This window comes from Tursiops truncatus, chromosome 11 (genome assembly GCF_011762595.2).
Source record: "Tursiops truncatus isolate mTurTru1 chromosome 11, mTurTru1.mat.Y, whole genome shotgun sequence".
Taxonomy (NCBI): Eukaryota; Metazoa; Chordata; class Mammalia; order Artiodactyla; family Delphinidae; genus Tursiops; species Tursiops truncatus.
In genome coordinates this window covers 65,517,154-65,532,758 of record NC_047044.1, presented here as the reverse complement: position 1 = coordinate 65,532,758, position 15,605 = coordinate 65,517,154, and the positions used below count along the sequence as shown (strand labels likewise).

Sequence of the window (15,605 nt, the reverse complement as noted above, 5' to 3'; positions counted from 1 at the left end):
AATCTTGAAAATAGAATGGACAAAATGCAAGAAACATTTAACAAGGACCTAGAAGAACTAAAGATGAAACAAGCAATGATGAACAACACAATAAATGAAATTAAAAATACTCTAGAAGGGATCAATAGCAGAATAACTGAGGCAGAAGAACAGATAAGTGACCTGGAAGATAAAAGAGTGGAAATAACTACTGCAGAGCAGAATAAAGAAAAAAGAATGAAAAGAACTGAGGACAGTCTCAGAGACCTCTGGGACAACATTAAACACACCAACATTCGCATTACAGGGGTTCCAGAAGAAGAAGAGAAAAAGAAAGGGACTGAGAAAATATTTGAAGAGATTACAGTTGAAAACTTCCCTAATATGGGAAAGGAAATAGTTAATCAAGTCCAGGAAGCACAGAGAGTCCCATACAGGATAAATCCAAGGAGAAATACGCCAAGACACATATTACTCAAACCGTCAAAAATTAAATACAAAGAAAGCATATTAAAAGCAGCAAGGGAAAAACAACAAATAACACACAAGGAATCCCCATAAGGTTAACAGCTGATCTTTCAGCAGAAACTCTACAAGCCAGAAGGGAGTGGCAGGACATATTTAAAGTGGTGAAGGAGAAAAACCTGCAACCAAGATTACTCTACCCAGCAAGGATCTCATTCAGATTTGATGGAGAAATTAAAACCTTTACAGACAAGCAAAAGCTGAGAGAGAGTTCAGCACCACCAAACCAGCTTTACAACAAATGCTAAAGAACTTCTCTAGGCAAGAAACACAAGAGAAGGAAAGACCTACAATAACGAACCCAAAACAATTAAGAAAATGGGAATAGGAACATACATATCGATAATTACCTTAAATGTAAATGGACTAAATGCTCCCACCAAAAGACACAGATTGGCTGAATGGATACAAAACCAAGACCCATCTATATGCTTTCTACGAGAGACCCACTTCAGACCTGGAGACACATACAGACTGAAAGTAAGGGGATGGAAAAAGATATTCCATGCAAATGGAAACCAAAAGAAAGCTGGAGTAGCAATTCTCATATCAGACAAAATACACTTTAAAATAAAGACTACTGGAAGAGACAAAGAAGGACACTACATAATGATCAAGGGATCAATCCAAGAAGAAGATATAACAATTGTAAATATTTGTGCACCCAACATAGGAGCACCTCAATACATAAGGCAAATACTAACAGCCATAAAAGGGGAAATCAACAGTAACACATTCATAGTAGGGGACTTTAACACCCTACTTTCACCAATGGACAGATCATCCAAAATGAAAATAAATAAGGAAACACAAGCTTTAAATGATACATTCAACAAGATGATCGAAATTGATATTTATAGGACATTCCATCCAAAAACAACAGAAGACACATTTTTCTCAAGTGCTCATGGAACATTCTCCAGGATAGATCATATCTTGGGTCACAAATCAAGCCTTGGTAAATTTAAGAAAATTGAAATTGTATCAAGTATCTTTTCCGACCACACTGCTATGAGACTAGATATCAATTACAGGAAAAGATCTGTAAAAAATACAAACACATGGAGGCTAAACAATACACTACTTAATAATGAAGTGATCACTGAAGAAATCAAAGAGGAAATCAAAAAGTACCTAGAAACAAATGACAATGGAGACACGACGACCCAAAACCTATGGGATGCAGCAAAAGCAATTCTAAGAGGGAAGTTTATAGCAATACAATCCTACCTTAAGAAACAGGAAATATCTCGAATAAACAACCTAAAGCAATTAAAGAAAGAACAACAAAACCCCAAAGTTAGCAGAAGGAAAGAAATCATAAAAATCAGATCAGAAATAAATGAAAAAGAAATGAAGGAAACAATAGCAAAGATCAATACAACTAAAAGCTGGTTCTTTGAGAAGATAAACAAAATTGATAAACCATGAGCCAGACTCATCCAGAAAAAAAGGGAGAAGACTCAAATCAATAGAATTAAAAATGAAAAAGGAAAAGTAACAACTGACACTGCAGAAATACAAAACATCATGAGAGATTACTGCAAGCAACTCTATGCCAATAAAATGGATAACCTGGAAGAAATGGACAAATTCTTAGAAATGCACAACCTGCCAAGACTGAATCAGGAAGAAATAGAAAATATGAACAGACCAATCACAAGCACTGAAATTGAAACTGTGATTAAAAATCTTCCAACAAACAAAAGCTCAGGACCAGATGGCTTCACAGGCGAATTCTATCAAACATTTAGGGAAGAGCTAACACCTATCCTTCTCAAACTCTTCCAAAACATAGCAGAGGGAGGAACACTCCCAAATTCATTCTACGAGGCCACCATCACCCTGATACCAAAACCAGACAAGGATGTCACAAAGAAAGAAAACTGGAGGCCAATATCACTGATGAACATAGATGCAAAAATCCTCAACAAAATACTAGCAAACAGAATCCAACGGCACATTAAAAGGATCATACACCATGATCAAGTGGGGTTTATTCCAGGAATGCAAGGATTCTACAGTATATGCAAATCAGTCAACGTGATACACCATATTAACAAATTGAAGGAGAAAAAACATATGATCACCTCAATAGATGCAGAGAAAGCTTTCAACAAAATTCAACACCCATTTATGATAAAAACCCTGCAGAAAGTAGGCATAGAGGGAACTTTCCTCAACATAATAAAGGCCATATATGACAAACCCACAGCCAACATCGTCCTCAATGGTGAAAAACTGAAAGCATTTCCACTAAGGTCAGGAAGAAGACAAGGTTGCCCACTCTCACCACTCTTATTCAACATAGTTTTGGAAGTTTTAGCCATAGCAATCAGAGAAGAAAAGGAAATAAAAGGAATCCAAATTGGAAAAGAAAAGTAAAGCTGTCACTGTTTGCAGATGACATGATACTATACATAAAGAATCCTAAAGATGCTACCAGAAAACTACTAGAGCTAATCAATGAATTTGGTAAAGTAGCAGGATACAAAATTAGTGCACAGAAATCTCTGACATTCCTGTACACTAATGATGAAAAATCTGAAAGTGAAATCAAGAAAACACTCCCATTTACCACTGCAACAAAAAGAATAAAATATCTAGGAATAAACCTACCTAAGGAAACAAAAGACCTGTATGCAGAAAATCATAAGACACTGATAAAAGAAATTAAAGATGATACAAATAGATGGAGATATATACCATGTTCTTGGATTGGAAGAATCAACATTGTGAAAATGACTCTACTCCCAAAGCAATCTACAGATTCAATGCAATCCCTATCAAATTACCAGTGGCATTTTTCACAGAACTAGAACAAAAAAATTCACAATTTGTATGGAAACACAAAAGACCCCGAATAACCAAAGCAATCTTGAGAACGAAAAACGGAGCTGGAAGAATCAGGCTCCCTGACTTCAGACTATACTACAAAGCTACAGTAATCAAGACAGTATGGTACTGGCACAACAACAGAAAGATAGATCAATGGAACAGGATAGAAAGCCCAGAGATAACCCCACGCACATATGGTCACCTTATCTTTGATAAAGGAGGCAGGAATGTACAGCGGAGAAAGGACAGCCTCTTCAATAAGTGGTGCTGGGAAAACTGGACAGGTACATGTAAAAGTATGAGATTTGATCATTCCCTAACACCATACACAAAGATAAGCTCAAAATGGATTAAAGACCTAAATGTAAGGCCAGAAACTATCAAACTCTTAGAGGAAAACATAGGCAGAACACTCTATGACATAAATCACAGCAAGATCCTTTTTGACCCACCTCCTAGAAAAATGGAAATAAAAACAAAAATAAACAAATGGGACCTAATGAAACTTCAAAGCTTTTGCACAGCAAAGGAAACCATGAACAGGACCAAAAGACAACCCTCAGAATGGGAGAAAATATTTGCAAATGAAGCAACTGACAAAGGATTAATCTCCAAAAGTTTAAGCAGCTCATGCATCTCAATAACAAAAAAACAAACAACCCAATCCAAAAATGGGCAGAAGACCTACATAGACATTTCTCCAAAAAAGATATACAGACTGCCAACAAACACATGAAAGAATGCTCAACATCATTAATCATCAGAGAAATGCAAATCAAAACTACAATGAGATATCATCTCACACCAGTCAGAATGGCCATCATCAAAAAATCTAGAAACAATAAATGCTGGAGAGGGTGTGGAGAAAAGGGAACACTCTTGCACTGCTGGTGGGAATGTGAATTGGTACAGCCACTATGGAGAACAGTACGGAGGTTCCTTAAAAAACTACAAATAGAACTACCATATGACCCAGCAATCCCACTACTGGGCATATACCCTGAGAAAACCATAATTCAAAAAGAGTCATGTACCAAAATATTCATTGCACCTCTATTTACAATAGGCAGGAGATGGAAACAACCTAAGTGTCCATCATCGGATGAATGGATAAAGAAGATGTGGCACATATATACAGTGGAATATTACTCAACCATAAAAAGAAACGAAATTGAGCTATTTGTAATGAGGTGGATGGACCTAGAGTCTGTCATACAGAGTGAAGTAAGTCAGAAAGACAAAGACAAATACCGTATGCTAACACATATATATGGAATTTAAGAAAAAAAAATGTCATGAAGAACCTAGGGGTAAGATAGGAATAAAGACACAGACCTACTAGAGAATGGACTTGAGGATATGGGGAGGGGGAAGGGTAAGCTGTGACAAAGCGAGAGAGTGGCATGGACATATATACACTACCAAACGTAAAATAGATAGCTAGTGGGAAGCAGCCGCATAGCACAGGGAGATCAGCTCGGTGCTTTGTGACCACCTAGAGGGGTGGGATAGGGAGGGAAGGGAGGCTCAAGTGGGAAGGGATATGGGGATATATGTATACATATAGCTGATTCACTTTGTTATGCAGCAGAAACTAAAGCAACATTGTAAAGCAATTATACTCCAATAAAGATGTAAAAAAAAAAAAACAACTCATGACTTATCCAGTGTTTATGTCTCAGCTCTGCTAGGCCTTGGCCTCCCACTTTCTCTCTACTGGCTTCCCCGACTTCTGTCAGTCACGCTCAGCCTCATATCTGGAAAGTAACCTTGAACTGTCACCCCTCCCTCCTGTCTTTACTGCAAACAGTCTGAACAACTTGCCCCCGACCTCATCATTCCCCTGAACCCAGGATCCACTGGCAAATCCGGGCTTCACCCTTCAGGAGCTGTGCTGACCCTGGGCAAGTAGGTTAACTTCTCTTTACCACAGTGTCCTCATCTGTAAAATGGAGATAAAGCAGTACCCACCTTACAGAGTCCTTATAAAGTCTCCATAACTGGGTCCATGCTCGGCCTGATTCTGGTAAGCGAGGGTGACTGTCACTGCTACTATTGCTACCTCTTCCTAATCAAGGCAAGTGGCCTTTTCTCGGTCCTCATCCCTTCACTTCCCTGCACAGGAGGGTCACTGTTTCCGGACCTCCACCACCTTGCCCCTCGCCGCATCCTCCTACACGCTGCTTCCTGCCTCCTTTGCCAGCTCCTGTCCTCCTCCCAGCCTCAGTGCGGGCAGCCCTTCTCCCTCCATTCGTCCTCCGCACACTCCAAACTCTTTCCTTTGTAAGTTTCAAGCCTGAAGTGTCAGGCTTCACCCCGCAAGGGCATCTTTCATATCTTTTTCCCCCCAGGCCTTTTCATTTTACAAAACTAGAAATCCTCTGCGTTTTGAAATAGGATCTTCCTCATAAATACTACTTGCTAATGATCACGTCACTTAACATGGCATGTGTTTCTTCATCTGTAAACTGAGAAGGCTGCAGGGGAGGGGCAATCTCTCAGGTTCCCTCCTGCTCAGAAAAATTTCCACAAATTGTTTTCAGACCCCAGCTGCCCGCCGGCCCTCCCCACGTGGATGTTTGCCATGACCTCCAACTCCACGTGCCTCACTGAACCCATCACCCGACCTCACACATCAGCTTTTCTATTTCTGTTCACGATAATGTTCGTTCCCCTCCTCACTCAGACATGGAACCCGGATATCTAATCAGTCCCCAGGTCCTATCAACATTCTTTCATACCGTCCCTTCCTTCCTCTCGTTCCTTCCAGCTCCCCAGTCCTAGCCTGGCCAGTCGCTTCCCCCCGTGCTGCCTACTGAGCCCTACCCACTTCAGGAAGATGCAGGTTCTTCCTGAAAATTCATGTCTTGCACATTCCTCTTCACCCTCCCCTTGCCAATCATAACTGTTCCTAATAGCTGAATCCCTGGAACCTCAAATTCAAGGCCCAGATTGCTCTTACCTCTCTCTTTAAATTTCTCTCCCACGATGTTCCTTCTGAACCTTCCATTCCTGTGACGGACCTACTTATAAGCAGTTTTCTGCTTTGCTTCCACCATCTTGGTCCTAACATACTTCCCGCAAACCCCTTCCCCATCAAGCTCATGCTCATTTAAGTACATTTCTTTCAAAGCCCATCTTGCTGGCTTGCATGCTTTTTTTTTTTTTTTTAATTTCAAGCCAACCTTCTCTGTGAGGTCTTCCTCCAATGACCAGCTCATGACTGATTATTTACTTGTGATGAATTCTTACAGCACTTTTGTATAGATTACTCACTGGCTTATAGCAAGAGTTCTTATATCTTTTCATGATCTCCTTATGGAGTTATCCAGTTCCCTAATTATTATACATTTTCAACTTCTCGAGGACAGGGACCACAGCCCTCTTAGCTCTCCAGCACACGGTGATAGTAAATATGTTAACAATAATGGTGATGACTAAATTGAAAAAGCAAGCTATGATAATCTGTCTATAGACAATACAGCAGCAATCCTCACAAACACAATTTCACAGGAAAACATAACAAAAATGGGAAGTTAAAGGAAGCAACACATACAGCCCCACAGCACAGTTTTCATTAAGTCTGCCACTTAATTTCTTTTACATTTGATCCGGGCATGTGAGAATTACGTGAAAGTGCATTTAAAACTGTAAAGTACTATATGAATGGAAGGTATTTATCATGAACATCCCGGCCTCTATGCCTGGAATGTTTGAGAACTCTTGGCATGATTTCTACAAGTTCAGAGAAAGGGTTGTATTAAAGGAGTGGTTCTCAACTGGGGACCATTTTGGTGCCCATTTGACCATGCCTGGAGACATTTTTTGTTGTCACAAGTGAGAGGGTGTCGCAGGCTTCTAGTGGAGAGAGATGCTGCCAAACACCATACAATGCACAGGGTCGCTGCCCACAACAAAGCCTCATCTGGCCCCAGATGCCAAGAGTGCCGAGGGTGAGAAGCCCCATGTTAAACGAAGCTCACCAGAGGATCAAGACTGACCATTTCTGCACGGGGCAGAGACGAGCTGCTCACTTCCCTGGAAAGACTGCCCCCTGCGTCCTGTCTTATTCACAGTATCCCAGCACCTGCTCCTACCACTCCACAAGGCTGTTCAGGTTCCCAGATGGTCTTTTATTTTCTTAATTTTTATTTTTTTATTTAACTATTTCATTTTGTTGGAAAATATTTGACTAGGTAATACATGTACATAGTACAACATTCATAAAGTACATAAGAGTCTACAGGGAAAAAAGCCTCCTTCACTCCTTATCCCCCAAGAAGTTCCCTCCCATGTTTTCTTCTATAACTTTTACAGTTTTATTTTTTACATTAAAATCTTTGACTCATCCAGATGATCTTTTAAATGTCTGTTATCAACATGCCCAGCCTACGATGTTGGGGAGTTAACCTACCCATATTCAGATGTTTTGAAACTATTCTGATTTCTCAAAGTCAGAAAATATTAATAAACTCTAGAAGTTAATGAAGTTAATCTGTAACTCTGGATATAGGAGGACGGACTGTATATTACATTACAAAAACTAAAGTTTGATTTAATTAAAACAGTGAGTGTCTTTGAGCAGTGTGAATACCACACAAGTAAAAATCTTTCTCATCAACTGAAAATTCATGGATTTAAATAATCACATACAGAGTTTAAAAACAGCTTGGCATATTACAGCCTTTGAGAAATTCTTTTTCTTTGCACATGTATGTTTTTGCTATAGTAATATCTGTGATCAAGGATTACCATTGAACTAAAAACAATAAACAGGAGTTTATTTTTTTTAAGTCCTAGCTGTTATGACAGCTAACTCCCAACAAAATACTCCAGGAAAAACAGAAATAATGACAATTTGAAAGCACCACAAAGTGCTTTCAAACTGCATGTAAGGAGGTTCATTTATAAATATAAACATTAAAAAATGTGCCATTATTTGAAAAGAGAAAATATAATAAAACACACTATAACTAAATACCAAATGATGTTATAGTCCTTGAACAAGTTTTTTCTTCTCTTTGGACCTTTGTCTTAGACAGAATCTGAAGTTCAGATTAACTGATGCACTCTCAAAGATCTCTCCCACTTCTAAAATCCTCTGAATTTATGATTCTGTAGACTGTTTCTTAATGAATCACTTTCATTTCAGAGATAAGAAGATGGGCTTGTGGACAAGTCTTTTGAATAGGTGACTTAGACTAGGAGTACTCAGTTCTGACTACACATAGAAATCACCTTGGGAGTTTTAGAAAAATAACAGTGATAATCTGCCCCCCTAACGCACACCAGTTTCTGATTCACTTGGTCTAGGATGGAATCTAAGCACGGATATTTTAAATGCTCTGTAGGGGATTCTAATGTGCTGCCAACATTAAGAGCTACAGATTACATTGGGTTGGCCAAAAAGTTCATTCAGGTTTTTCCGTGAGATGGTATGGAAAAACCCGAACGAACTTTTTGGCCGATCCAATACTAAGGGTTTAAAAACAAATGCAGCAGGAGCCCAAGTTGGTAAGCTGAATAAGCAAAGCAGATTGGGCACAAGAAACTGGAGAACACGTGTCTCATCTATTTCAGTAAAGGTAAGACAGATCTTTTGGTTTCTTTTCAAGAAATGCCAGAAATCCCCAGGCTTTAAGTGAAATTCTGATACTGTACTTAAATGCTGACAACTAATTCCAAACAATTTGAAGAGAACATGGAGGTCCCACAAAATCTACCCACAGGTTTCATTTGGTCCTGTAGCCACCAGTTTGCAACATAAACAAAACCAGTTCAATAAACCAAGCCCAGCTTTTCCTCTGTGCTCTGTCCTGCTGCTCTCCCAACTCAGAGCCTCCCCCCCCCAGACCTTGGGCCATAACCTCTCCCTTTCCTTTTCCTTTCCGTTGTCTCTTTTCCAATCATCTTCATCATTCCTAAGACATGGAAACTGAGACCCACACATTAAATCTTTATTTGGCCCTGGCTGCATCACTGGATGGGCTTCTACGCCCGGGAAAATTCAGGTTCTAAACTGTAACCTGAGGCTGTGACTCCAAGATGTCAACAACTGGTGAGCTTTGCCAAGTCAGGGGAAAAGCCGGTCAGTCTCATAATTTCACATTACCAAGACTTTATCAAACAATATATGGAAGTCTTCATTTAATGTCTGCTTTTGTTTTGCTTGCTTTTAAATCTAAACCACTGCGTATGAGAATTATCCCTGGTGTTGTTATTGTTTTTGTTTTGTTTTTTGTTTTTTAAGTTCCTATGTCTGGGCTCTGCCGCAGGATGACTAAATCTGAATCTCTGGAAATGGAGTCTGGGCACTGGTAGCTTTTAAAAGACTCGAGGTGAGCCTAATGTGATGCTCACGTTGAGAATCGTTCATCTCTACCCGTCTCCTAAAACTGCCGATTAGCAGCGTGTTTAACTCCAGACGACTATCATCTTGAGTTCTTTTAACTTGTTCAAGGATGTTCTCACCTCTGTTCTCATCGTACCTTCACAACTCTGTGAGTTTGGCCGCTTGGACACTATCATCGGCATTGGACAGATGAGAAAACGAGGCATTAAAAATGTTAACTGGGGCTTCCCTCGTGGCGCAGTGGTTGAGAGTCCGCCTGCCGATGCAGGGGATGCGGGTTCGTGCCCCGGTCCGGGAAGATCCCACATGCCGCGGAGCGGCTGGGCCCGTGAGCCATGGCCGCTGAGCCTGCGCGTCCGGAACGGGAGAGGCCACAACAGTGAGAGAGGCCCGCGTACCGCAAAAAAAAAAAAAAAAAAATGTTAACTGAGTTGCCCGGTGGACCCAGCTAGTTATTGGCAAAGACACACTGTAGCTTCACCTGAGGCAGAGTTCCTTGATCGCAACATGGCTGCCTGCAAAGTTTCCCCAAACCATGGTGCTTCCCTATCACTGAATTCCTTTATGCTTAGTAGTAACCTTAACACACAGGAGGTGAGTAGAAAAACCGATGAATAAAATGTGATCAACTTCCAGAAATAAGTGTAACAATGTTTTTTTTTCTTATCATACTTAACCCTTCCCTTATTTTATTTTTTATTATTTATTTTTAACATCTTTATTGGAGTATAATTGTTTTACAGTGTTGTGTTAGTTTTTCCAGCTATACATACATATATCCCCATATCCCCTCCCTCTTGTGTCTCCCTCCCACCCTCCCTATCCCACCCCTCTAGGTGGTCACAAAGCACCGAGCTGATCTCCCTGTGCTATGCAGCTGCTTCCCACTAGCTACCTATTTTACATTTGGTAGTGTACATATGTCCATGCCACTCTCTCACTGCGTCCCAGCTTACCCTTCCGCCTCCCCGTGTCCTCAAGTCCACTCTCTATGTCTGTGTCTTTATTCCTGTCCTGTCCCTAGCTTCATCAGAACCTTTTTTTTTTTTAGATTCCATATATATGTGTTAGCATACGGTATTTGTTTCTCTCTTTCTGACTTACTTCACTCTGTATGACAGACTCTAGGTCCATCCGCCTCACTGTTTTTAAAAGACTCAATTTAGGGTAAGTGTTCTAAGTTGTCCTTCTGTGAAATCTATGATGCTTTTTGGAATGTGCTTCCTTCCACCACCTTTCATAGATGCACATTCTCCCAGGGACTGAGAACATTCAGGTAGTTTCCATTAAGGTATTATTTTCAGAGTATTTTCAAATGATTAAATATTCATTGAATATTAGAGGTAAGGGGAACTTTCCTGATCAGCTTCCCCCATCTCTTCTGATAGATGAGAAACCTGAAGTCCCTTTTAATTCAATATATATGGACCGCTAACATTGTGCCAAGCACTGCACAACCATTATCCTCATTAAACCTTCTGAATAACTCATCATACCACTACCACCACGTTTAACAAATGGGGGGTGGGGTGGGAAATGAGGCTCAGAAATGCTAAAAAAAACACAAAACTTGCTCAAGGTCCCCAGGCTGGAGACCTGGGACTGATTCAAAGTGTATGTCCTTATCCTCCACCTTCCATCACCTGGACTGATGATGGTGCAAAAAGTGAAAGATAAATCTTTATTTAAAGGTGAGGGGATCAGTGGACACATTTGATGAGGTAGAAAAGTGGCATGTAGGCTAAGCCTTCACAAATATATAGCATTTCAGTAGGCATTCCAGTTTGGAATCAACATCAATATTGAGGCAGAAACGTGAAAGGAAGGGTATAGGGTGAACTGGGAGAAAGAGGCGAGGATTGTGGAGGGTCCCGAGCGCCCAGCTAAGGAATTTAGACGTTAACTGTAGGCAACTGGAACCCACTGAAGGTTTCAGAAGCAAGATGAGTTTTAGAAATGAGTTTTGAAAACATAGATCACATGGAAGTGTCGAGATTGAATTAGGGGAGCAGAGCTTGGTACAGAGATCAGCTAGAAGCCCATCACACCTCCTTTGCTGGCTACTTCACTCTTTACCACGCGCTGTGCTTGCATCTGCTCCCCTGAGCGCTGGTTTCTTCGGGGCACCTCAATGTCCGTTTCACCGTTCTTGTATCCCAAGCGACCGCTGCAATTGCCCTGTCTAGGGCAGATAACAGAGACCTGAACCCGGGCAGTGGGAATGGAGATGAAAAAACAGATTTCTGGAGCATGTGCAGCACCTGGTAACTGCTCAGAAGCGGAGAGAAGGTAAGAGAGAAGAAGAAGCAGAGTAGAAAAAGACTCTGACGTTTCAACTTAACAGGGGAACAAATAATGAGATACAGAAAGAAAGGGATGGTCAACAGTAGCACAAAGTGCTGAACAAGATGTTTTGGCCAAGGTCTCAATGCAACAGGCATTTATTAAGCAGCTACTCTGTGCTGGGCATTAGGGGAACAGTAATGAATTAGACTGGTCTTTGCCCTCAAGTATCACCCAGAGGGAGGAAAAGACGGCCTAGCAATAACCAGGTTCCTGGACTCTTAGTCTCAGGACAAATGTCCCCTCTCACACAGGCCCTCCTAGAGGGTCATCTGTTTCAAGCACCCTCCCCCATCACATGATCCTGTTTTATTTCTTCATTGCTGGAACAAATCTCCAAAATTCATTTATAGGTACATTTATTGTCTGTTTCCCCCAGGAGAATGGAAGTCTCACAGAAGCAGGAACTTTATCTTGCTAGCTGCTAACTGCCACATAAACCCTCAGTAGGAAAAACTCATTGAATATGTTGGAGGAGAAAAAAAAAAGTGAATAAACGTCAAGGTTAAGACCTCGAGCCAAACTAGGTGAGTTTCTCGATGCCTACGGCGACATACTGAACACTGAATTAACTCTGAAGGGTAAAGCCATTTTGAGATTGGGGTCCAAACCGAAATCCAGGGAGCCCACCATGGATCTGAGCCCTGACTCGGCTGTTTCGCATAGATTTCAGGAATACCCACCCAGCGAGAGATATTTAACAATGAGGCCAGCCAGCCGCCTGGCTCAGGTTTTATTTCAGTTGTCCTTCTGACGTCAGAAGAAGCACGAGTTGCTGCACAGTTTCTTCTATCAAGGTGACAAATTACAGCCTTGTTGGGCCCAGCAGTCTGCAAACCATAGATTTATTCTCTCCTCCCCCTTATATTAAAAATTTTTAAACCCACGGCAGAGATGTCAGATTCCTTTCCAAATGCAAACAAATCCTGTTTCCTAGCTCTCGGGTCTTTTTTCACTCATGAAATACATCACCAGGGATTCGTATGCGGAAGTATGTGATCCTGGTGCCAGTTAGGTTTTCACCGTAGAACCAGTGCAATAAAAACCGGGTCCGCGCCGCAGAGTGAGACACAAAGGACTCTCAAAATTGTAGCACCACCTTCCTAAGCCGAAGACAGCCTGTGAAAGGCACCCGAAACTCCGTGACGCGCTTACCGCGAAATTCCTTTTGCCGCCATATGCACTTGTACCTTCTCTGACTACAGTTCAGCCCAAACCCAGGGCCGGGCGATTCCGCAGGGAAGCGGCGCCCAGGCCGCCCTGTAACCTGGAGGTCCCAGTGGGCGCTGAGGAGCCCGATGCTCCGGAAGGCGGATTACGGTGCGGGGCGGGGACGCGCACCAGGGCGAAGGAACACCTTCCTCCGGGCACGGCCGCGGCGAGGTTAAAGGCCTTTTGTGGCAACGTTTAGGGAAGCGAGCGAGATGCGGGGGTGGAGGGAGGAGGTGGGAGTGCAGGCGAGGACTGTCCGCGCCCGCGCCCCGCGCAAGCGGTGGCCTTTTGTTCGCCAGCTGAAGCGGATCCCAGCTCTCAGAGTGGCACTTCTCTCTTTCTCTCCTTCTTCATTTGGGAAAGAACTTCTTTGGGGCGGGAAAGGGCAGTGAGTCACTGCCAGCATCCTTTAGCAATCACCCCCTCACCTCCACCCCACGACCCGCATCCTCCCACTCCTATTCATACTGAGAGCGGGGCAGAGCTCGAGAAGGGCCGGCAAGCGTGCTCCCGTTTACTCGGGCTCCGCGCCTCCGCTCCCCGACCCGCGGCCAGTCCCCGAGACCCAGACGGCCGCACACACAGTCCCGAGGACATCACATGCCCTCCTCGGGGCCCTGCGGACACAGGAAATTCCCCGCAACTGCCCGGCATTCAAACACTCGTCGGGTATGCAGTCGCGCCCTCACCTCGGCCGGGCTCTCCAGACCCTCGTGGTCCCTAACCCCCGTGTGACTGAACCAGATCTGGTGCCACAATCTGTCCCTAAGAAAACAGACTCCAAAAGTAAGCCAGAGCCCATGCAAAGGTGAAATAAGGGGCCCTGGCACCTCCTTACACTGTCGTGGGCGGTCAGGAGAACCGGGGATCTGGACTTTTCCTAAAAGCAAAATCCGAACGCATCCGGCACAGCCGCGCACTCCTTCCTTTCTCGCCGCATGGATGACTTCTGCATTACCGCCTCCTCTCACATCTAAAACATCCCTTTCCTCCCCGCCGCCGCTCCCTCAGCTCTCCCCGGGAACGCGAAATCACCTTACCTCGGGCAATAAAGGAAAAGTGGCAAAAGGAGACGTCAAGGTATCCGCCCTTCCGGGATTTTCCCCCGGCCGTGCGACGTCCTTTGTGTCAAGGTCTGGCTGCCTCAGCGGAGGAAAGGTGGCCTCCGTCAGTGAGGTCTGGGCAGGGAGGCTCAGCGTGGCGTGGCGGATTTCCGAGGAAGGTGAAGGGCGGCGACCTTCAGGCGGAGCGGCGTGGCTGCCCCAGCCCGCGCTCTCCTGTCTCTCCTCCTTTCGGAGCCGATTGCATCAGAATCTCCCCCCACCACCAACCCCCACCCACACGGTGCTCGCCAGCCTCGCACTTACATCCACATGCTCGGCCGCCGAGGGTCTCGAATCGCAGTCATTCTCCTATTGGGGGGCGCGTCGCCCCTGTGCATCCATGGCTCGTGACGGTTTAGCTGGGAAAGTCAGGCTATTCCTCCGCGTCCAGCGTGCCGTCGCCTCCCCTCCTGCACGCCCGCTCTTTAACCGAAGCTGCGTGTCACTCAGCGGTGCCCGTCACATGGTGCCTCTGCCGGCGGCCGCCCCTTGCTACCTCCTTGTCACCGCCCGCCGAGGATGCAGCGACCGCGGCCGGCGGAGACTGAGCATTCGGGAAGAAGGGAGGAGTGAGGGAGGGGTTGCGGGTCGTGCGTGTGCGGGGCGCGCCGGCAGTGGCACCGGGAGCAGAGGCTGCGCGCAGCCTGGACACCTGCCCCACGCCCCCCTGGGGCCTGGCAGCGAGCCCAGAGCCCAGCTGCGGCGGCGGCTGGAGAGCCCTCGGGGATGGAGGAGGTGGGGGCGGCTTGGGGGGGCGCGGAAGGAGGAAAGGAAGGCTGCGCCCTGCGGGACTGGGGGGGCGCTTTTGGGGTCAGCGCCAAGGCCGGGCCGGGGCGCGGGAGCGAGGGGAGCTGCATTGTGGGAAGGGCGCCGCGTGAGGCTGGCCGTGGGAGTGGCTGGTCGGCGCGCAGCCCCGCGAGCCGCTAGCGCCGCAGGAGCCGCGGGTATAGAGGGAGCGGCGTGTCGGCTCCCCCGGGAAGGCGCCGAAATGGCCGGGGTCGGCGGGGAGGGAGCCGAAGCGGCTGGGGCAGCGGGGAACGCTGCACCTCTGGAAACCCTTTGTCCGCAACCCGCAGTGGGAGGCACCTCCTGTCCTCCGGATCCAACACCCGCAGACCTCGCCAGCCCTCCCCGAGATCTGTTCTGGGGGGCTCTGTTTGGGGATTGGGTGGTTTTGCTGAACTGCGGGCGCACTCTGGCCCGGCGGGGAGACCCCACGTGATTCCGCTCCGGGCTCGGCGCGTCGGGGTACA

At 44.9% G+C, this 15,605-nt stretch overlaps 1 protein-coding gene across 6 annotated transcripts in view; it reads right to left on the bottom strand.

The window, feature by feature from the left end:
• SLC38A1 (solute carrier family 38 member 1) overlaps window positions 1-15,122 on the bottom strand; it is a 74,481-nt gene extending 59,359 nt beyond the window's left edge. For 2 of the 6 annotated variants that reach the window (XM_073788782.1, XM_019934563.3), the window contains exon 1: window positions 14,290-14,602. The gene's annotated coding sequence lies outside the window, so the exon portion shown is untranslated. The other 4 variants (XM_073788780.1, XM_073788781.1, XM_033866882.2 and 1 more) reach the window with 4 other exon arrangements.
• Window positions 15,123-15,605: the final 483 nt, after the last annotated feature.